This window comes from Anomaloglossus baeobatrachus, chromosome 2, assembly GCF_048569485.1.
Source record: "Anomaloglossus baeobatrachus isolate aAnoBae1 chromosome 2, aAnoBae1.hap1, whole genome shotgun sequence".
Lineage (NCBI taxonomy): Eukaryota > Metazoa > Chordata > Amphibia > Anura > Aromobatidae > Anomaloglossus > Anomaloglossus baeobatrachus.
Window position 1 is genome coordinate 51,718,227 of NC_134354.1, and position 22,837 is coordinate 51,741,063.

The following is a 22,837-nucleotide window of genomic DNA, read 5'->3' on the forward strand; positions in this document are numbered from 1 at the left end:
ACTGACAGACGCTCAGCATTAGACCTGGCTGTCACTCAATGCATGGGGTGGTTACATCACAGAGAGCAATGGCTGAACCCACACCAGTGCCGCCCCAGTGACCGAAACTCAAACCCTGCAAGGAGGAATGAAGTGCATTTCCTCATGGCAGTGTGGCTCAAAATTTGGATGCCAAGAAGGTTACCAATGCTATTAACCTGCAGACTAACCCCATATCTTACATAGTTACATAGTTACAAAGGGTTAAAAAAAGACCTAGGACCATCTAGTTCAACCTTCCTCCACCAGTTCTACATTTTATCACTAAGTCATTTATAACCAACAATGTTGTGTACTGAGGAAATCATCCAGCCCTGATATAAAGCTGTTATAGTATATGCCATTACTACCTCTTGTGGTCGCATTCCACAGTCTGACTGCTCTAACTGTAAAGATCCCTTTCCTATTTAGCTGCCGGAATCGCTTTTCTTCCACTCGCAGTGAGTGCCCCCTGGTCCTTAGTACTGTCTTTGGAAGAAATAAGTCATGTGCCAGTCCTTTATATTGACCACACATGTATTTATACATATAAATGAGATCTCCTCTGAGACGTCTTTTTTCTAAGATAAAAATATCTAACTTTTTCAGCCTGTCATCATATGGGCGGCCTTCCATCCCTTGTAGTAGTCTAGTTGCCTGCCTTTGAACTGACTCTAACTTCTGAATGTCCTTTTTAAAATGTGAAGCCCACAACTGGATCCCATATTCCAGATGTGGCCTTACAAGTGATTTATAGAGGGGTAACAATACGTTGGGATCACGGGATCTAATCTCTCTTTTTATACACCCTAGAATCTTGTTTGCTTTAGCATCTGCTGCTTGACATTGAGTGCTGCTGCTCAGCTTATTTGTAATAAGAATACCCAATTCCTTCTCCTGTTCTGTAGTCCCGAGTTTACTTCCATTTAATGTATACGCAGTTTTAGGCTATGTGCACACGCTGCGTTTTTTTGACGCTGTGTTTTTGGCCGCTAAAAACGCACAAAAACGCACCCGTGGCAAAAAAGCAACCAAAAATGCATGCATTTTTACCGCGATTTGGTGCCTTTTTGGCTGTGCTTTGCTGCGTTTTTGATCTCTGCGTTTTTCTGCGTTTTTCCAATGCATTGCATGGGGGGAAAACGCAGAAAAACGCAGGAAACAATTGACATGTCCATTTTTTTTTTAAGCTCAAAAACGCAGCTTAAAAAAAAAGTTGTGTGCGGACAGCAAAAATGATAACTCATAGACTTTGCTGGGGAAGCAATGTCATGCAGTTTTGAGGCCAAAAACGCACCCGAAAAACGCGCAAAAACGCTGCGAAAAAGGCACTGTGTGCACATAGCCATTGGATTACTCCATCCTAGGTGCATTACTTTACATTTATCAACATTAAATCTCATTTGCTAAGTATCTGCCCATTCTGACATTTTATCCATCTTTCTGTAATATTGTACTATCCAGGTCAGTTTTTAATATCCTACATAAATTGGTGTCATCAGCAAAGACTGAGGGGTACTTTGCACACTATGATATTGCAGGTGCGATGTCGGTGGAGTTAAATCAAAAGTGATGCACATGCGGCGTCGCTGTCGATATCGGAGTGTGTAAATCCGTTTTTTATATGATTAATGAGCGCAAAAGCGTCGTAATCGTATCATAGGTGTAGTGTCCGACATTTTTCATAATTACGCTGCAGCGACGGTACGATGTTGTTCCTCGTTCCCCTGTGGCAGCACACATCGCTGTGTGAGAAGCCGCAGGAGCGAGGAACATCACCTTACCTGCGTCACCGCGGCTCATGCCGGCTATGCGGAAGGAAGGAGGTGGGCGGGATGTTTACGTCCCGCTCATCTCTGCCCCTCCGCTTCTATTGGCCGCCTGCCGTGTGACGTTGCTGTGACGCCGCACGACCCGCCCCCTTAGGAAGGAGGAGGTTCGCCGGCCAGAACGATGTCGCAGGTCAGGTAAGTGCATGTGAAGCTGCCATGGCGATAATGTTCGCTACGGCAGCTATCACATGATATCGCAGCTGCGACGTGGGCGGAGACTATCGCACTCGGCATCGCAAGCAACGGCTTGCGATGTCGTAGTGTGCAAAGTGCCCCTGACACTTTACTATCAATCCCATCCACAAGGTCATTAATAAAGAGATTAAAAAGAATCGGTCCTAGCATTTATTTGCGGGGTGATAGATAAGAAATCCTATTTCTGACAATGCAAAATTCAATGCAGCATCTCAACATAAAAGAAAAACACATGACAAGCTGTAATTCACATCACAGGGCAGCCACATATAAGCAGATATTGTACAATAATAAACATCTCTCTGTAGAGTATCACAAAATATTTTTTTTTTACAAAGCTGCTCATCTTGCACCGTTTATCTCTAGATATGTTTACAAGAAAAAAATAAAGGAAGAAGCAATCTTCAGATATTTACACCTCCTGTTTAGTCTAAAGTGGGCTTTACACGCAACGACATATCTAACGATATGTCGTCGGGGTCACGGAATTCGTGACGAACATCCGACGTCGTTGCATGTAACAGCTAAGAGCGACTGTTAATGATCAAAAATACTCACCTAATCGTTACTCGTTGACATGTCGTTCATTTTCAAAATCTCGTTGGTCGTTGTGGACGCAGGTTGTTCGTCGTTCCTGAGGTGTGACACCGCGGGAACGACAAACTACAGCTTACCTACGGCCGCCAGCAACGAGGTGGGCGTGTTGATAATGCGGCTGCTCTTCACCCCTCTGCTTCGATTAGACGCGGGCGTGTGACGTCGCTGTGACGCCGCACAAACCGCCCCCTTAGAAAAGAGGCGGATCGCCGACAACAGTGACGTCGCTAGGAAGGTAAGTCCGTGTGACGAGGACTAGCGATATTTTGCGCCTTGGGCAGCGATTTGCCCGTGACGCACAAAAGACGGGGGCGGGTGCTTTCACGAGCGACATCGTTAGCGATGTCGCTGCATGTAAAGCAGCCTTAAAGGCCCCGTCACACACAACGAAATCGCTAATGAGATCATTGCTGAGTCACAGTTTCTGTGACGCAGTAGTGATCCCGTTATGTGTGACACCTACCAGCGATCAGGCCCCTGCTGTGAGATCGCTAGTCGTTGCCAAATGATCCCGTCCATTTTCTTCAAAGGCGATGTCCTGCTGGGCAGGACACATCACTGTGTTTGACGCTGTGTGACAGGGTTCCAATGGCTGCCGAGATCGTTATACAGGTCGCTGATCATTACTGCGTCGTTGGTAAGGTCTTAAGCGGGCTTTACACACTGCGATATCGGTCACAATATTGCTAGTATGGGTACTCGCCCCCATCTGTTGTGCAACACGGGCAAATCGCTGCCCGTGTTGCACAACATCGCCCAGACCCATCACACGTACTTACCTGCCCGGCGACGTCGCAGTGACCGGTGAACCGCCTCCTTTCTAAGGGGGCGGTCCATGCGGCATCACAGCAACGTCACTGAGCGGCTGCCCAATAGAAGCGGAGGGGCGGAGATGAGCGGGACGTAACATCCCGCCCACCTCCTTCCTTCTGCATTGTGGCCGGGAGGCAGGTAAGGGGAGCTTCCTCGTTCCTGCGGTGTCACACGGAGCGATGTGTGCTGCCGCAGGAACGAGGAACAACTTTGTTACTGCTGCAGTAACGATTTTTGAGAATGGACCCCCATGTCACCGAAGAGAGATTTTGCACGTTTTTGCAATGATGCAAAATTGCTCATAGGTGTCACACGCAATGGCATCGCTAATGCGGCCGGATGTGCGTCACCAATTCCGTGACCCCAACGAGTTCGCATTAGCGATGTCGTAGCGTGTAAAGCCCCCTTTACTGTGTGACATCTCACCAGCGACCTCCCAGCGACTTACCAGCGATCCTTATCAGGTCGTATCGTTGTCGGGATCGCTGGTAAGTCGTTGTGTGTGACTGGGCCTTAAAAGAGTCTGTGTGGAGCCAATGTACTGAGCTTTCCCCAGGGGCAACTATAGGAAAGAGTACATTTAAAGTTGTGTCATTGATAAATTGAATATTAATCCCCCGTCCCCCAATAGAAATCTACATTATAACATATTCACAAAACATAAAGATGAAGTAGATAAAAATCTACACAGTCACGCTTGAAAGTGTTGGCACCCTTGAAATTGTTCCAGAAAATGAATAATTTCTTGCAAAAAATTATTGAATTACACATGATTTCTTATAGACATGTTTATACCACTTTTGTATACTGGAGCAATACAAAAGAAGCAGAAAAAAGCCAAATTGGACATAATTCACACAAAACCTCAAAAATAAGCTTAACAAAATTGTTGGCTTCTTCATCTTAACTAGAGTTGAGCGCGGTTCGTGGTTCGAGGTTCTCCAGTTCATGGCTCGAGTGATTTTGGGGGCTGTTCTAGATCGAACTAGAACTCGAGCTTTTTGCTAAAGCTCGATAGTTCTAGATACGTTCGAGAACGGTTCTAGCATAAAAAAAAACAGCTCATTCCTAGCTGTCTTTCCGCTGTAATAGTGTAAGTCACTCTGTGACTCACACTATTATGACATTTCAGTGTATAGTTTGCGGGAACAGCGCATTCAGATCACTGCTGTATGTATAATGGCGATCGCCATTTTTTTTTTCCCTTGTCTTCCTTCCCTAAGTGCGCGCGTATAGTGGGGCGGGCCAGCATGTCAGCCAATCCCAGACACACACACAGCTAAGTGGACTTTTAGCCAGAGAAGCAATAGCATGTGTGATAGGATGTCCATGTCACATGTCCCTGCATTATAAAATCGGACATTTTCCTCCAGCACGCCATTATTTGCCTTCTGTGTCCTTGGTGTCAGACATCACTGGCGCAGCTCCTATCGCTGATACTGCTGTGTACGCTCCATACACAGCGCTGGACAGCTTAGGGATAGCACTTTCTATCAGTCCTTTTAAGGGCTCGTACCGGCAGGGTCAGAGCCATAGGTGACAGGTCCTGAAAACAGAGTTTAACAGCTACACAAGATGACAGCGTCTGTGTAGCTAAGGTCAGGGATTTCCTCGCTGCATTTCCCCATTAGGAGGGACAGAAAGGCAGGCTTCCTTTCCTCTACCCAGAGCCCCACAACCCTGCCACTGTACCCTCCTGCCCTTTGCACACTACAACTCATTGTTACTAAGCCATTATACTAGCAAACACTGAGTGAACTTAGTGGCATCCTAAACGTGGCTATTGGACTTCTGTATAGTCCCACTAGTGCAAAGATATTTGCAGCACGTCTGCCTGCATTGCACACTCCAACTCATTGTTACTAAGCCATTATACTAGCAAACACTGAGTGAACTTAGTGGCATCCTAAACGTGGCTATTGCACTTCTGTATAGTCCCACTAGTGCAAAGATATTTGCAGCACGTCTGCCTGCATTGCACATTCCAACTCATTGTTACTAAGCCATTATACTAGCAAACACTGAGTGAACTTAGTGGCATCCTAAACGTGGCTATTGGACTTCTGTATAGTCCCACTAGTGCAAAGATATTTGCAGCACGTCTCCCTGCATTGCACACTCCAACTCATTGTTACTAAGCCATTATACTAGCAAACACTGAGTGAACTTAGTGGCATCCTAAACGTGGCTATTGGACTTCTGTATAGTCCCACTAGTGCAAAGATATTTGCAGCACCTCTGCCTGCATTGCACACTCCAACTCATTGTTACTAAGCCATTATACTAGGAATTTATGCTGCCAGTTTAAGGGCCGTAGTTGCATTGTCAGGGATATTTATTCTTTATTATTCTGCTGTTAATAAAGCTAGACCACCGCTGCAATCTACACCACCTCTCAATTTTTACTACCACATTTTAAGTGCACAATCTTGTCGCAATCAACATGAGTGGCAAAATGACAGATGCTGGTGGAAAGGGGAAGAGGCGTGTTGGAAAAGGAAAAAAAGGGTTTGTCCGTGGGGAAGGTGGCAAAGCTTCATTAACATCTGCTGAAGATAGACCATCTTCCAGCAAAAGTAAGATGTCTACTACTTACCGTGGACAATCCGATGTGCTCCCTTTTTTACGGACACGAACAACAGGAACAAAGGTAGATGATGGCCAAAAAAAGGAAAATGCTTGAATGGATCTCAAGTGGTCCAAAAAGTGCCCGCTCAGCCACCTCAACTACCGCATCCAAAAAACATCAGTCCTCTGAGTTGTCATCCCAATCAAACTTGCTTTTTCCCAGCTCTGAAGTCTCCATCAGCCCTGCACAGTATGGTGGAAGTGAGATGGCTGAGTCTGCAGAGCTGTTCAGTCACACTGTAGCCTGGGAATCAGAGGTCTTCTCCCAAGCTACAGTGAGTACAGACCAGGAAATGGTCTGCAGTGATGCCCAGAACCTTTGTGACTCTGATTCAGGCCGTGAGGACCAAGTTTCTGAGCATAATGTTGACCCTTTGTCTATAACCACAGGTGTTACAGTTTCTGACAATGAGGAACATACTGATGACGATGAGACGCAGATACAAGATTGGGATGACAACTTAAATATTCGGTCAGGGCAAGAAGAGGCTCGGTCTGAGGGTGAGGGGAGTGCAAACACAACAATTGATGATGAAGTTCTAGATCCCACCTACTGTCAACCCACAGTCAGGCACTCAAGGAGGTCAACAGAGGCGGTGGAGGAGGATTCAACCGACGACGAAGTTACCTTGCACCTTCCTGGACAGAGTTGGAGCACTGGTAGCACGTCTACAACTGCATCATCAGCCACCACTCTGCCTCTGAGCACTAGTCGGGGGGGGCTCAGCAGGTCGCATGCCCTCTAAGCCTTGCCTAGCCTGGTCCTTTTTTGACATAGAAAATGTTCGCCCAAATTATGTGATGTGTAAAATTTGTCGTGATTCTGTTAGTAGAGGTCAAAACCTCAGCAGTTTGACAACTTCTTCCATGAATCGTCACATGAATAAAGATCATAGGTACCAGTGGGAAGCTCACCGTGCTGCAATGCGGCCTAGTGGAGCCAACCATCCACCGCCTGCCCCTTCCAGGGCATCCGCGCGCTCGTCATCTTCTAGGACTGTGGGGACAGCTGTCACACCTGTTTTTCCACCCACAACTTCCACCACTGTAACCGCAACAGGCAGTTTGCTTGGTAGGTCGTCAGTTGGTTTGGAAGGGGAAACAAGTGAGTGTGTACAGCTCTCTCAGACATCGATAGCACCAACTTTGGATGAAGGCAACATCATGTCTCCGCCTGCACTTTCCTCCCAAAGCTGCATTTTTCCAGGGACACCCTACTCAACACCGTCTACACACAGCAGCCAGATCTCTGTCCCTCAGATGTGGTCAAATAAAAGGCCACTTCCTTCGACCCATGACAAAGCGAAGAGGTTGACTCTATCCCTCTGTAAGCTGTTGGCTACAGAAATGCTGCCTTTCCGCCTAGTGGACACACAGGATTTTAGAGACCTTATATCTGTCGCTGTGCCCCAGTACCAGATGCCTAGTCGCCACTACTTCTCTAAGAAAGGTGTGCCCGCGCTACACCAGCATGTCGCACACAATATCACCGCTTCCTTGAGAAACTCTGTGTGTGAACGGGTGAATTTCAGCACCGATACTTGGACCAGTAAGCATGGACAGGGACGTTACATGTCGCTGACTGGGCACTGGGTAACTATGGTGATAGATGGTGAAGGGTCTGCTGCACGAGTCTTGCCGTCCTCACGACTTGTGTGTCAATCCTCTGTCTGTCCAAGTTCCGCCACTGCTTCTGCCTCCTCCACCTCATCTGTGTCCTCCACCTCCGCCCGAAGCCTGCCTGGTCATGCCACCAGCGTTCTCACTGCGCAGAAGGAATCACGCACCCCTCATTACTATGCTGGCAGCAGAGCGCAACGTCATCAGGCGGTCTTTAGCTTGACATGTCTTGGGAATAAGAGTCACACAGCTGAGGAGTTGTGGTCAGCTCTGCGGTCCGAGTTTAATAAATGGTTGTCTCCACTCAACCTGCAGCCTGGTAAGGCCGTGTGTGACAATGCTGCAAACCTGGGTGCGGCCCTTCGCCTGGGCAAGGTGACACACGTACCTTGTATGGCTCACGTGTTGAACCTTGTTGTCCAGCAATTTTTAACACACTATCCCGGCCTAGATGGCCTTCTGACCAGGGCACGAAAACTGTCTGCTCACTTCCGCCGTTCAAGCGCCGCAGCTGAGCGACTTGCATCGCTCCAGAAGTCTTTTGGCCTGCCGGTTCATCGCCTGAAATGCAATGTGCCGACACGCTGGAATTCGACTCTCCACATGTTACAGCGACTGTGGCAGCACCGCCGAGCCCTGGTGCAATACGTCATGACGTAAAGCCTGGGCCAACGAGATGCAGAGGTGGGGCAGATCACCCTGATGGAGTGGTCTCAGATCAAGGACCTATGCACCCTTCTGCACAGTTTCGACATGGCGACGAATATGTTTAGCGCTGACAATGCCATTATCAGCATGACAATTCCAGTCATTTACATGCTGGAGCACACGCTAAACACTATTCGGAGTCAGGGGGTGGGACAACAGGAAGGGGAGGAACTACAGGAGGATTCATATGCGCAAGACATAACAACATCTCCAGGGTCCAGACGTTCATCATCACCAACGCGGCAGGCATGGGACCATGGAGGACAGGGATCAACAAGGGCGCATGGTAGCAGGCGAAATGTTGAGGAAGGTGCAGGAGAACATGAAGAAATGGAGGACGAACTGTCCATGGACATGGAAGACTCAGCAGATGAGGGAGACCTTGGTCAAATTTCAGTTGAAAGAGGTTGGGGGGAGTTGTCAGAGGAAGAAAGAACGGTTAGCATCTCTATGCCACAAACACAGCGTGGACTTGGTCTGCATGGCTGCGCAAGACACATGAGTGCTTTCTTGCTGCACTACCTCCAACATGACCCTCGTGTTGTCAAAATTAGAAGTGATGATGACTACTGGCTTGCCACACTATTAGATCCCTGGTACAAGTCCAAATTTTGTGACATAATTCCAGCCATAGAAAGGGACGTACGTATGCAGCAGTATCAGCAGAAGCTGTTACTCGATCTTAGCTCGGCTTTTCCACCAAACAACCGTGCAGGTGCAGGGAGGGAATCTCCCAGTTGTAACTTGCCAAACATGGGACGGTCTCGTCATCTTCAACAGTCTACCCGTACCAGTAGGACCGTATCTGGTGCTGGTAACAGCAATTTTATGGAATCTTTTCATCATTTTTTTAGACCCTCCTTTGCAAGGCCAACAGAGACAACAATTCTAACACATAGTCAACGGATGGAGAGGATGATACAGGAGTATCTCCAAATGAACATCGATGCCATGACTTTGCAAATGGAGCCTTGCTCATGTTGGGCTTCAAATCTTGAAAAATGGCCAGAGCTCTCCAGTTACGCCTTGGAGATTTTGTCGTGTCCAGCTGCCAGCGTTGTCTCTGAACGTGTCTTCAGTGCTGCTGGGTGTGTGCTGACAGATAAGCGCACGCGTCTGTCCAGTGACAATGTGGACAGACTGACGTTCATCAAAATGAACAAGTCATGGATCCAGAAGGAATTTACTACCCCTGTGTCATCCTGGGGAGAGTAAATGTTTGTGGATTTGGAATGTGCTTGATGCAAATCAAAACATCATGTTTGCAACTAGGGCACAAGTGCTGCCACTGAATGGGTGGGTGTGTGTGGGGCACAATTTTTGGAAAAAAGGGAGACTCCGCTTGGAGTAACCCTTGCTTGCTGTGTTTTTTAAAAATGATCCAAGATGAACAGAGCTGGGATCAGGAAAGACTTTGCTACCTACCCCGGTGTCATCCTGGGGACGGTTAAGTATGGCGTATTTTTGAATGTGCTTGATGCAAATCTAGCTGGAAAGTGTACAACTAGGGCACAAGTGCTGCCACTGAATGGGTGGGTGTGTGTGGGGCCCAATTTTTGGAAAAAAGGGATACTCCGCTTGGAGTCACCTTGCGGTGTTTTACATGATTTTAGAAGGGCGTGCCATGCCTATATCTGTGTCTTGTCCTCTTTTTCCTTGTCCAGCTGTTTTGTTTTTGCATGAGTATATGTCCTTGTCACTTTCCCATGTGTTTGTGTTGTGTTGTGAGTTGTTTGTCACCTTTTGGACACCTTTGAGGGTGTTTTCTAGGTGTTTTTATGTGTTTGTGAATGCCTGCCATTGTTTCCTATGCGGTTCGAGTTCGGTTCGTCGAACGTTCGACGAACCGAACCCGAACGGGACCTCCGTTCGGCGAACCGACCTCGAGCTGAACCGCGACCGGTTCGCTCATCTCTAATCTTAACCTCTTCACGACTGGGCGATTTTTCGTTTTTTTCACTTTGTTTTTTTTTCGTCCTCCTTCTTCTGAGAGCCATAACTTTTTTATTTTTCCATCAATATAGCCATGTGAGCTTGTTTTTTGCGGAACGAGTCGTGCTTTCAAATGAAATCATGAGTTTTACCATATAGTGTACTAGAAAATGGCAAAAAAAAATCCAAATGCGGAAAAATTGCAAAAAAAAGTGCAATTGCACGATTGTTTTTGAGATATTTTATTCACTGTGTTCACTATATGGTAAAACTGATGTGTCGGTGTGATGCCTCAGGTTGATGTGAGTTCGTAGACACCAAACAATATACATGGATTATCTAAGGGTTTAAAAAAATTCAGAAGTTTGTCCAAAAAAAGGGTGTACGTTTTGCGCCATTTTCCGCGACCTGTAGAGTACTCATTTTCTCGGATGTATAGCTCTGTGATGGCTTATTTTCTGGTTCCTGAGCTAATGTTTTTAACGGTAAAATGTTTTCGCGGATGCTACGTTTTGATCGCCTGTTATTTCATTTTGAGCAAAATTAGCAGCGACCAAAAAATGTAATTTTGGCGTTTGCAATTTTTTTTGCCGCTACACCATTTACAGATCAGATTAATTGATTTTATAGTTTGATAGATCTTGCATTTCTGAGCGTACATTTTTTTTAGTTTTTTAACCCTTTATTTTTAAATGGGGCGAAAGGGGGATGATTTGAACTTTTAGGGTTTTTTTATTTTTTTTTAAATTTTTCTAAACTTTTTTTTTTACTTTTCTTTTATTTTACTGGTCTCTTTAGGGGACTATAAGGATCTGCAATCTGATTGCACATTCATTTCTCTTGATCAGAGCAGCACTGCTCAGATTGGGAGAAATGATCATCACTGTAAGCTGCAGTACTCGGCTGCTGGTTACAGGACCTGAATCATGTGAGCTACAGGAGTTATTACATGAACCTGTGCTACCATGAGAACCAGCAGATCCATGTGATCATGTCACATGACTTTCGGTGATGGGCGGTGAGTAAACTTTTACCGCGATCGCCATTAAAATGGCGCTGTCATGATTTGACAGCGCCATTTAAGGGGTTAAGAGGTACGGGTGGATAACAATTCCACTCATGCTTGCATGGCACACATGTCAGCTATAATAATCAGCTGACATGTGCATGGCAGCCGGGGGGGATTAACACAATGACCGCTCGGACGTAACTTTACTGCCTGCGGTCATTAAGGGGTTAATATTTGGTTGCACACCTTTTACTCTTTGGAACAAACTGCAATCAATCACTTCCTATAACCGTCCACAAGCTTCTTAGTCCTCTCACCTGGAATTTTGGACTCGTCTTTATAAACTGCTCAATTTCTCTCATATGTGAAGGCGTCTTCTCCCAACAGCAATTTTAAGATCTCTCCACAGGAACTCTCCAATGCTTTATTTCCATCTATTTCTGGTGATTTTTGAAGTATGTTTGAGGTCATTGTTAGGGATGGGTGAACCCGAACTGTAAAGTTCGGTGTCTGTACTGAACACATGGTGTTCGTGCACATGACCACAAACACGAGCTTTCTGGGACATTCGTGTTACAGTTCGTGTAACCGTTCGGGTCCAGGAGCTGTTAAAAAAAGCACGTTATTAAAAAACATTCTGATCACACTTACAGGTTCCGCGACGCGTCCTGCAGACTCTGTCTCCCATCCGAACATTGCTGTGCCTCCGGTAAGCACCTCTGGCTAAAAGGACCTGCCGTGACCGTGACGTCATACCCATATGACCAGTCATGTGTGAATGTTGTATTACCTCATTGGCTACAGACTGGTCATGTGAGTATGACATCATCACAGGTCCTGGCACGCCATGTGTGATGCCCTGGACCCCAGGGGTCAAAGGTCACAACACTCACCACATACACCCCCACACTAGAAAGGTACCATCAGTCAACCACAAAGACCTGATTGCCTCCCTCAGTGTTAGACATGCACACTAGGTGGGCGGAGTCAGGTGGAAAGACACGCCCCCCCGAGGAGTCTGCTGGCCTGAGGCAGGAAAAACAGCAATCAGTCAGTACAGACGTCGAGTGCAGACAGACGGTTCAAACAGTCAGGCAGGCAGACGGCAGTGGCTGCCTGCAGGAGACCGGGAATACGACCAGCGGAACCGTAAGGGAACGGGACAGGTAGTGGCCCGCCGGAACCAAGCCGGGGAGCTAACTGGATACCGGAGCACCAGGCAGGGTACTCAGACCCCGACTAGGCTATATGCCACCACCATAGTCAGATTAACTGATTGCAGTCTGGACCTCTGGGGTTCATTCCCACCAAAGTCCCGATTGAAGGCAACAGCCCAACCCGTCCAGATAGTAGCCACCGCCAGAGGCCAGAGATCCAAGGGCCAGCGTCTGCAGGCAACAGGGTTTCTACGACACATACACACCGGGGAGCGGACTACCAGTGCCTAGGCACAGTGGTCACACTACAAACACAAGTGCAGGAGAAAGGCGGACATTGCAAACCCGACTAGGAAGCTGCAGCTGCATGCCCCGTTCATTCCTCCGTTTGGTTTACCAGTGATTCTGTGTGGTTAAATCGTGAGTACAACAGTGCCATCAGGCACCGCACCGCGCTGCACCGCAACACTGCGCCCTGCACCCCTGCCCACAGTCCGACCAGGCCCCGGGACCAACATCCCCTACGCACGGAGGGGTCAACACCTAGCTGCACCACTACACCGCTCCTGGGAGTCCCCGTACCTTCACCGCAGCGGTGGTGTCCACCATCACCACAACCCGTGGGTGGCGTCATGAACAATCATCCCAAAACCAAATACCCGCATCCCCTGTGTGTAACGCCAACCCCCTTGCAGAGCGATGTGAACCCGGGTCCGTGAGAGGCTCGAGCCACCACCCGTAGAACGCGAGCACGGATCCGAGCGGCTTGGCAGAGTGTCATCGCATCACGACACACAATCTCCCGATGGCAGCGGGTGAGCTGCATGTATTTCCACAGCTGAGGCGCTGCTGTCAGGAGAGTGGGGTGATACACTGCGAGACGCAAGTGCAATCATCCCGTCACTGTCAGCCTGCTGCATCGCTCTGTCCAGAGCAATGCAGCAGGCTGACATGGCTCTCTGTGCTTCTCACTGTGTATAGACAGTGTCTGTGCAGTGATGAAGCAGAGTTGACTTTGCTCTTTGCTTTTCACTGTGTATAGACTGTCTGTGCACAGTGATGAAGCAGAGTTGACATTGCACTTTGCTTCTCACTGTGTATAGATTGTGTCTGTACAGAGTGATAAAGCTAACTTTGCTGTCCCTGTTTATTAAGTCGGACTAAGGATTTTTTTTATAATAAAGGTGGAGTCTCTAAATGTTTTTTGTTTTATTTCTAATAAGAAAAATTCTCTGTGTTGTGTTTTTTTATTGTTTCCAAGAAATTCATGGTGGCTTTGTTTCATTTGGTGTGACACCATGAATTTGGGGCTTAGTACCATCTGAGAACACAAAGCTGGTATTCACCCCTTTATTACCCTGCAAGCCACCGCCATCAGGGCCGCTGAACGAGCCAAGTAAAGCACCTGGAAATGGCGCTAAGAGACAATGCGCCATTTCCAGGGGAGGCTGCGGGCTGCGAAGAATCCTAGCCCCCAGCTGCCTGGCTATACCTGACTGGCGATCAAAATGTGGCAGGAGCCCGCGCATTTTTTTTTAAATTATTTTTTTAAATAACAAAAAAAAATTAATGGGCTTCCCTGTATGTTGATTGCCATCCAAGGTAACGCCAGGCAGATGGGGGCGGCAACCCGTAGCCGTCAGCTTTATCTGCGCAGAGAATCAAAAATACCGTGGAGCGCTATGTCATTTTTTTAATGATTTATTTATTTTTACAGTACTGTGATGGCAGGCAATCAAAATACAGGGAAGCCTATTTTTTTTAGTTTTTTAAATAAATAGTTACAAAAAAATGCGTGGGCTCTCGCTACATTTTTTGTATTGCTAGCTAAGGGTAATCCAAGCAGCTACTGGCTGCTAACCCCAATTGCTTGGTGTTACCTTCCCTGGCAATTCAGCGCAGCATTTTTTTTTAAAGTTTTTGCCAAAAAAAAAAAAAAAAATGACGTGGGCTTCGGCATATTTTTGTAGGTAGGCTAGCCAGGTACAGCAGGCAGGTACGGGCTTCCCTCAACCCCCAGCTGCCTATTTGTACCTGGCTGGGAACTAAAAATATAAGGAAGCCCTTTTTTTAATTATTTCATGATTTTCATGAAATAATAAAAAAAAAAACGATATGGGCTTCACCCCATTTTTGTGTCCAGCCAGGTACAAATAGGCAGCTGAGGATTGGAATCCTCAGCGCAAGTTGGCTCAAGCTTTCTGGGCCCCCCTACTGCGAATTGCAGTCCGCAGCCGCCCCACAAAATGGCGCTGTCATAGAAGCGCCATCTTCTAGCGCTGTATTCACCTCTTCCAGTGGCCCTGGTGACGGGTGCCACGCTAGGTAATAAGGGGTTAATACTAGCTTTTTTTACTAGCTAGTATTAAGCCAGAGATTCTTAATGTCAGTTAAGTTTGACCTGGCCATTAAGAATCTCCAATAGAGGGTTAAAAAAGACACCACACAGAGAAAAAATACTTTATTAGAAATAAATACACAGACACACTTAGAGAATTCATCTTTATTACCACCTCTTACCTCTTCATGATCTTGGTCTGCTGTCTTCTTTCTCCTTCAACCCATGCAGCTCTGCTAAATCAGATAGCACAGTCTAATCACTCAGTGAGTGAGCAGAGGCTGCGGGTTGGTAAGCGGTGATGTCACTGCTGCCACCGTTGCAATAGTAACCTGACAGGCGGGTTACTATAGCAACGGTGATTTCCGATCACCTGATTCCCGGCGCCACTATTCACCGGCTGTGGCAGCCAGTCCCTGCATGTGGGCTGACTCTGTAAAGAGCGCCGACATGCAGGGACGGGGGGCTGGCCATGTGCACGAGCATCTCGCCGATACATGGCACTCGCCGAGTATACTGCGACCAGTCTGTAGCCAATGAGATAATACACACGTGACTGGTCACGGAAGGTCCTATCATCAGTGCTGGTTACCAGGAGGGCACAGCGATGATCGGAAGGAGAAGTGGCTGGAGACAGAGGCTGCAGGACGCGTCACGGGACCTGTAAGTATAATGACAATGTTTATTTTTAACTATATTCTTTATTTTACAGCCCTCTGCTCCATCACATAACTGTAAAGTCCAAGTCGGTGTTCGGATGCAAGTTCGCATTATATCAGAACCTGAACGCGAACTTTACAAAACGTTCGGGCGAGTCACCCGAACACCGAACATCGGGGGGTTCGCCCATCCCTAGTCATTGTCCTGCTGGAAGACCCATCCCCTTGGACACAAACCCAGCTTTCTGTCACTGAGCGCTACATTGCCAATCAAAATCCTAGATGATAACAGAGTCAAGGCCCTCAGTACCAAAGGCAGGAAACAACCTAAAAACATCTTTGAGCCTCCACCATACTTGACTGTAGGTACTGTGCTGTTTTCTTTGTAGGCCTCATTCCTTCTTTGGTAAACAGTAGTGTTACAACTGAACCTTAACACTCTCATGGGAATGAACAAAGTAGGGGAGATGTAAAACCAAACATTTGCAGGTCTCAAAACAGGCTGGTATTTGCCCTACACCTGACCCTGATTTGTCCCTGCCTGAAAACTGAGGTTGGCACCTTTAAAATCACTCATTGACAACTGACCCTGACTGTCCTTAACTGCACCCTAAGATATAAACCAAGTGTGAAAAAACAAAAACAATAAACATAAATGAAGTGCACAGAGGCAGAAGATGAGACACAGGGCTAGGAATGTGCAAACTCAGTCGTACAGGAATGATGGACTAGAAGAACCCAAAAAGAATATCAGAATTTGGCGAAATCCTCTTAACTGAAATTAAACAAAATAAGAGTTACCTGTTACTTTTCAGAAGTGAGTTTGAATGGGCATCACATGCTTGACACAAAGTTGTTTACCCACAATTTTGGAAAGGTGCCATCAATTTTGTCCATCATATTTTTGGAGTTTGTGTGAAATTATGTCAAATTTTCTTTTTTTTCTCAGTTTTTTATGTTGTTTCAATGTGCACAGAGGAAATAAACATGTGAACAACAAAACATAATTGCAATAATGTTCTTGGATAAAAACGTAACTTTCTGGAACAATTTTAAGGGTGCCAACACTGTTGGCCAGGACTTTTATATGTATTTTGCAGCTAAATATTTTAGAAATATTTGGAAGAATAAAGGCCCCGTTACATGCAACGACGTATCTAACAATATATCGCCGGGGTCACGGATTCCGTGACGCACATCCGGCGTTGTTAGTGACGTCGTTGCGTGTGACACCAACGAGCGACCGTTAATGATGGAAAATACTCACCTTATCGTCCATCGATACGTTGTTCATTTTCAAAAAAACGTTGATTGTTGAGGACGCAGGTTGTTCGTCGTTCCAGAGGCAGCACACATCGCTACGTGTGACACCTCGGGAACGACGAACTGCAGCTTACCTGCGGCCACCGGCAATGTGGAAGGAAGGAGGTGGGCGGGATGTTACGGCCGCTCATGTCCGCCCGTCCGCTTCTATTGGGCAGCCGTTAGTGACGCCGCTGTGACGCCACACAGAACCGCCCTCTTAGAAAGGAGGCGGATCGCCGGCCACAGCGACGTCACTAGGCAGGTAAGTCCATGTGACGGGGACTAACGATATTGTGCGCCACGGGCAGTGATTTGCCCGTGACGCACAAACGACGGGGGCGGGTACGCTCGCTAGCGATATCGCTGCATGTAAAGCCCCCTTAAGTTTGAAGCCAAGTAAAAATCTATATGTAGGATAAATAAATACAAAAAAGTATCCTGTCTTTGATTAGAGATTTTGCATACAAATTGTCCACCTGTGCTCCTCCGGGAAAACTTCAAGTTTAACATTAGAAAACAAAGCTACTTAGCTATAAATGAACATGAAGAAATGAAACATGTTAGTAAACAGCATGAGTCAAGCTGCTTCCAGTATATTTAGGAGATTAATGAATGTATTAGCATATTTGCATTTTAATCAAAAGCCAAATAAGTTCTTTGTATAGGAACTCTAGTTGAAAGTTTGGAGAGGACAAAGAACAACAAAAGTTTCAAGGAACTACTGTAGATTTTTCTGGTCAACAGAAAATCAACGTAAATGGGTTAGAAATGGGTGAAAAATACCTCAAATTTTTGGTTCTATACGTCACACATCTTTGGCTTTGCTTTAATTATTTAACGGCGTTAACTTCTCTGTTTTTGTTTTTGTTCTCCACTCAGCACTGGTTATCATGAAGCCTTCTCCCACCCACAAATTCGCCTTTTAAAGATTGACAATTAGAAATATTTTGCTTTTCAACCGGATCTCCACCCCCCAAGCAAAGAATAACATTAAAACACAATTTTTTTTAGATACAATAAGCACGTTAGTCAACTGCATGAGTCAAGCTGACTCACGTAAAACATTTCAAGAATAATGAATAAATTGGCATATTTTCACTTTAATAAAAAAAAATAATTTTTCTTACTGCAACTGAAGGTTGAACTAGATGGACCTAGGTCTTTTTTCAACCTTAGTAACTATGTAACTGTACTGCAAAGTAATAAAAGAACTAAGAACAAAAGTTTCAGACTTCAGGGAATACAGTAGATGTATCTTTGTGCCCATGTGCCCCTGCCCTGAAGACACTGATCCTCATTGTGTTATAATAATGTGAATTGTGTTAATGTATGCAATGTATTTATACATAATGTGTAAATCTGGGCATCTAATTACCAGTTTAGGTATGCTCCATAGTAAAGAGTATAGGCAATGAATATGTCATGACCATGCTCTGCAGGGCCGCCATCCTGCAGAGCCAGTTTCTAGCATTTGCTCTGCGGGACGGTCTTCTGCAGAGCTGGCTTACCCTTTTTGTCCCCTCTGGGTTGTCGGCCTCTCCCTGACCCTAAGGGAGGGGTCCTCCGGACCTTGATTTGGACCCCCCTCCAATTTATTACGGAGCTGACCCTGCTGCTGCACTGCCAGTGATATTTCCAGTTTTGGCAAGTACTCGGCTCTGATTTGCTCATTTCTTCCTTGATCCTGACCCGATACCGCTCGCCTCCTCCAGCTCTCCCGACTTCCTCCCTTGGCCCATGTCTGCATTCCCTAACCTCCCCATGACCCCCTCCATCACATACCCTTATTCTGTTCTGCTCTTCCCGGTGTTCTGTTCTTCTCCCTCTGTTTACCTCCCTCTGTGTTACCCACTTTCTCTCATTCTCATCCCGGTTATTTAGTTCAAACCTACCTACTGACTGACTCCCACTGTGTACCAACTTCAGCTTGTGCTTTGACTCTGTCTCGGTTTTCCCTTTTGTCCTGACGTTACCTCTCTGTGTATCAACCTCGACCTGTTTGATTACTCTCCCTAGGTTCTGCGCCACCTAAGGTTTTCTTTTATTAGTTCCTATCTGGTTGTGCTTGGGTGACACCTGGTGGTTCAGCCCCAAAATGCATCAGGTTAGCATCACAGAATAGTTTATCTACTTGGGTCCCCCAAAGAAGGAGCCAGCCGCAGGATATAGGCTGACGCCATCTTAATTTAGTCAGTTGAGGAGGAGTAGTGATAAAGCTTTATCTGTGGGAGGTATAGCGAGGAGAAGTGTGCAATCTGGCTACAAACCTTAAGCCGAAGAAAGTGGGTGTCTGTGTCAATCTTTGACCTGACTTACAGTTCACCCCAGTGAATGGAGCACTTGGCAAGGACTACAGTCATGAATACCAGGCCGGAACTCTAAAGAAGATACCCAGTTGGGGGAGGTTGGAATTGACTTGGCCAAACAGGTAGGCATGGAATCACCAGTAGATAAACCTTGTCCGATGGCTGTCGATACCATTAATAGTAGTGGATCCCTATGGGTGGGACAAAACCATGTTCCACCCTGTGGGTGGTACGAGTCATAGAGTTCATGCGAGACACTATGACTTTATTGATGCCAAACAGTAAGGAGGAGGACTGGAAACAGCAGCAGTAGTACTAGGAATGATAACACAGCCTGCACTCAAAATCAAATGTACTGAACCAAAAATGTTCAAATGTTGTGCCCACAGTAATGATGTGACAGAAATACTATGCGTAAATGTTAGTAAAAGACTGTTGAAAAAGAAAATTGAATCTGTGTCTGTGAATCTACAGAGGAAAAATCATGGTCAGCACAAGGGCTTAAATACAGGTATGTATGGCTTACAGACACAAAGATCACACACCCAGTCAGGAACAACCTCTTTTACCTTGCTTAGTGGCTGTGATCTGAGCATGGGTCATTGAAGGAGAACAGCCAAGAAGCAGAAGCACCGCCTCATCCACGACTACAGCCTCGTGCCATCCTCACATTAACTATAACAGTGAGCCATGTATCAAAATCATAGATTTATATTTATGGTTTTTTTGGGGTTATAAGATGCACCAGATTATAAGATGCACCCCAAATTCAGAGCAGAAAAAGGTGAAAAAAAATGGGGTCCATCTCATTATCCAGAGGGGTCAGCAGCGGTGGTGGAGCGGAGACACAGGACGAAGGGGCGGAGGGTGCCCCAGAAACTAAGCTGTGCTAGGGCTGCGGCGGAGGCTGGGGCTCAGACTGCGGCAGTTGTTTTGGTGCTGGGGCTCAGGCTGTGGCTGCTGCGGGCAGTGAGGACTTAAAATAAATTGCGCCCGGAGTCAGTGCAGATTGAGCTCTCGGCTCAATGGCAAGCTGATATCTCATCTGTGCAAGCTCCACTTCTGGGTGCCATTTTCCTTAAGTCCGCTGCTGGGAAATCAATGGGCCAGAGGTGGCGCATGTATAGATGAGAGCTTGAGCTAAGAGCTCCACCAGCACATGTGCTGACTCTGGGCAGCATTATTTGAAGTCATCACTGCCTGCCCCACAGCTCCAGTTCCGACACCGTAGACCCTAAACAGCCACCCCAGCACCAGCTACCAGAGACCCCGCACAACCACCCCAGTACCAGCTGCCGGAGACTCCGCACTGGCTGCCACAGACCCCGCACAGCCTCCGCAGGCCCTGTACAGTCACCGCAGCATTCCCCCGGCTTCTTGTGACCCCTCTCCACCACCCCGGTAACCTACATTCAGATTATAAGATGCACCCCTAATTTTCCTCCCAAAAAAGTGTGTTTCATTCATAACACAGCATTGACTTTTCTTCATTTACAGATCTTTTCCTTTTTCTTCTTCATTTGTCGCAGACTGTTATTAAAGGGCCATTTACATGCTGCGACATCGCTAACGATATATCGTCGGGGTCACGGTGGTTGTGACGCACATCCGGTGCCGTTAGCAACATCGCAGCGTGTGAAAGCTAGGAGCGACAAGCAACGATCGGAAAAATGGCAAAAATCGTTGATCATTGCCACGTCGCTCCTTTTCCAAATGTCGTTGCCGTTGCATTCCGCTGGTTGTTCCTCGTTCTTGCGGCACCACACATCGCTGTGTGTGACACCGCAGGAACGACGACCATCTTCTTACCTGCGTCCACCAGCAATGAGGAAGGAAGGAGGTGGGCGGGATATTCCCCCTCCTCGGCTATTGGGCGGCCGCTTAGTGACGGGGATTGTTCAGCGGTCACAGCGATGTCTCAGAGCAGGATTGTACGTGTGACGCTGCCATAGCGATAATTTTCGCTACGGCAGCGATCACCACATGTCGCACGTACGACGGGGGTGGGTGCTATCGCCTACGACATCGCTAGCAATGTCGCAGCATGTAAAGTAGCCTTAAGTCTTCTCCTAATCCCAAATCTTCTTTCTAACATGTGACACTTTGGCTTCTCATATTCTAAGAAAATCCTCATCCTTCATAGCAACAAATATTTCTCATTCTGATGTTACTCTCAATAATGTGCACAAAAGAGCTCCCTGATGAGGGCAGATCAAAGTACTGTAGTGCGCAGGAATGTGAGAAGGTCAAAGACTGCCCGCGTATGTGCACAACAGTACTTTGATAACCTCTCAGCCGGGAAGATCAAAGTGTGCATGCGCAGGAGCACAATGGAGGCCTCTCTGTGAATGACGCAGGATGCGCCATGCACACTGGGCTGTGCAAGAGGACAGTGATCTCACAAAATGGAGGAGGCACCGGACTGAGAGCAGCGACACCCATCGGACCAGACCGCCCCCTAGGTTAGTATTATAAAGGGTTTTTTTACATTCTACAGCACAGCCCGAACTCTTATATACAGGATTCTGGAATGCTGTATATAAGAGCTCACTGGTGGTGCCCGCAGCTCATAAGGGATAAACCTGGTGACGGGTTCCCTTTAAGTACTGGTACTTCAATTTCTCATTCAAATTTATTACAATATTTCTACAGTAAGCTGCAATGCACATTACAACTAAACAAACATAGCATAAACATCTCCACACAACATCACAAAATCATGTTTTGGAAATATATTGAGCCAAGAAGACTGTATGTCCTTGAAAGTTACCATGTTTCCATACTTCTGCATACTTTGACCTAAAACTATTTCAGAATTTCACACAAGTCCTAAATGTAAACAGCAAAAAATTACACAAATGAGTAAAAAATATTAGGATTTGTAATTGTTTATTGATAAAAAGTATCCAATATCCACTGTGGAGCAATAACTGTATCTACATGTGTCCGGTCATTGTTGATTAGTATTGCACGTCGCCTTGGAGGAATTTTAGCTCATTCTTCCATGCAAAACAGTTTCACCTCCTTAATATTGGTGGGGGGTTTTTCCCACGAACTGGTTGCTCCAGATACTTTCACTACATTTTTATAGGTTCAAGGGCTGGGCTCATACCTGGCCATTATAAATCTTAATTTTATTATTCTTTAACCATTCTTTTGTAAAATGACTTGTTTGCTTTTGTGCATTGTTTTGTTGCATGACCCACATTCTTCTATGATTCAGCTCATTGGCATCTGTCCTGACATTTTAATTCAGAATTTAGTGATAAAATTTGAAATTTATTATTCCATTAATAATACGAGATTAAAAAAAAATGTGTAATATTTTTGACTCATTTGTGTCTTTAGTAGATATGAGCGAACCCGTGGAAGTTCGGTTCGGTGGATTCAGCCGGACATTAAATAAAGTTCAGTTTTGAGACCCGAACTTGACCTGAACCACAATGGAGGTCACTAATTGGTCAGTTCGGGTCTCCACCCACATGCAGACAGCCATAAACAGATCACTTCCAGGGGCAGGTGGGCAGGGTTTTTCATTATTTTTTGTTTGGTGCACCCTACATCCGATCACCCTGTTGTTACCCCCAGTGTGAGCGAATCAAACACTGCAAGAGGCTTGAACTGGGCTGAGCACTGATCGTACCCGAGCACAACGATACTCGCGAGAATGGTTTGTATATGCAAAGCATCCGAACTCCAAACCCCAACTCTGTTTTTCTT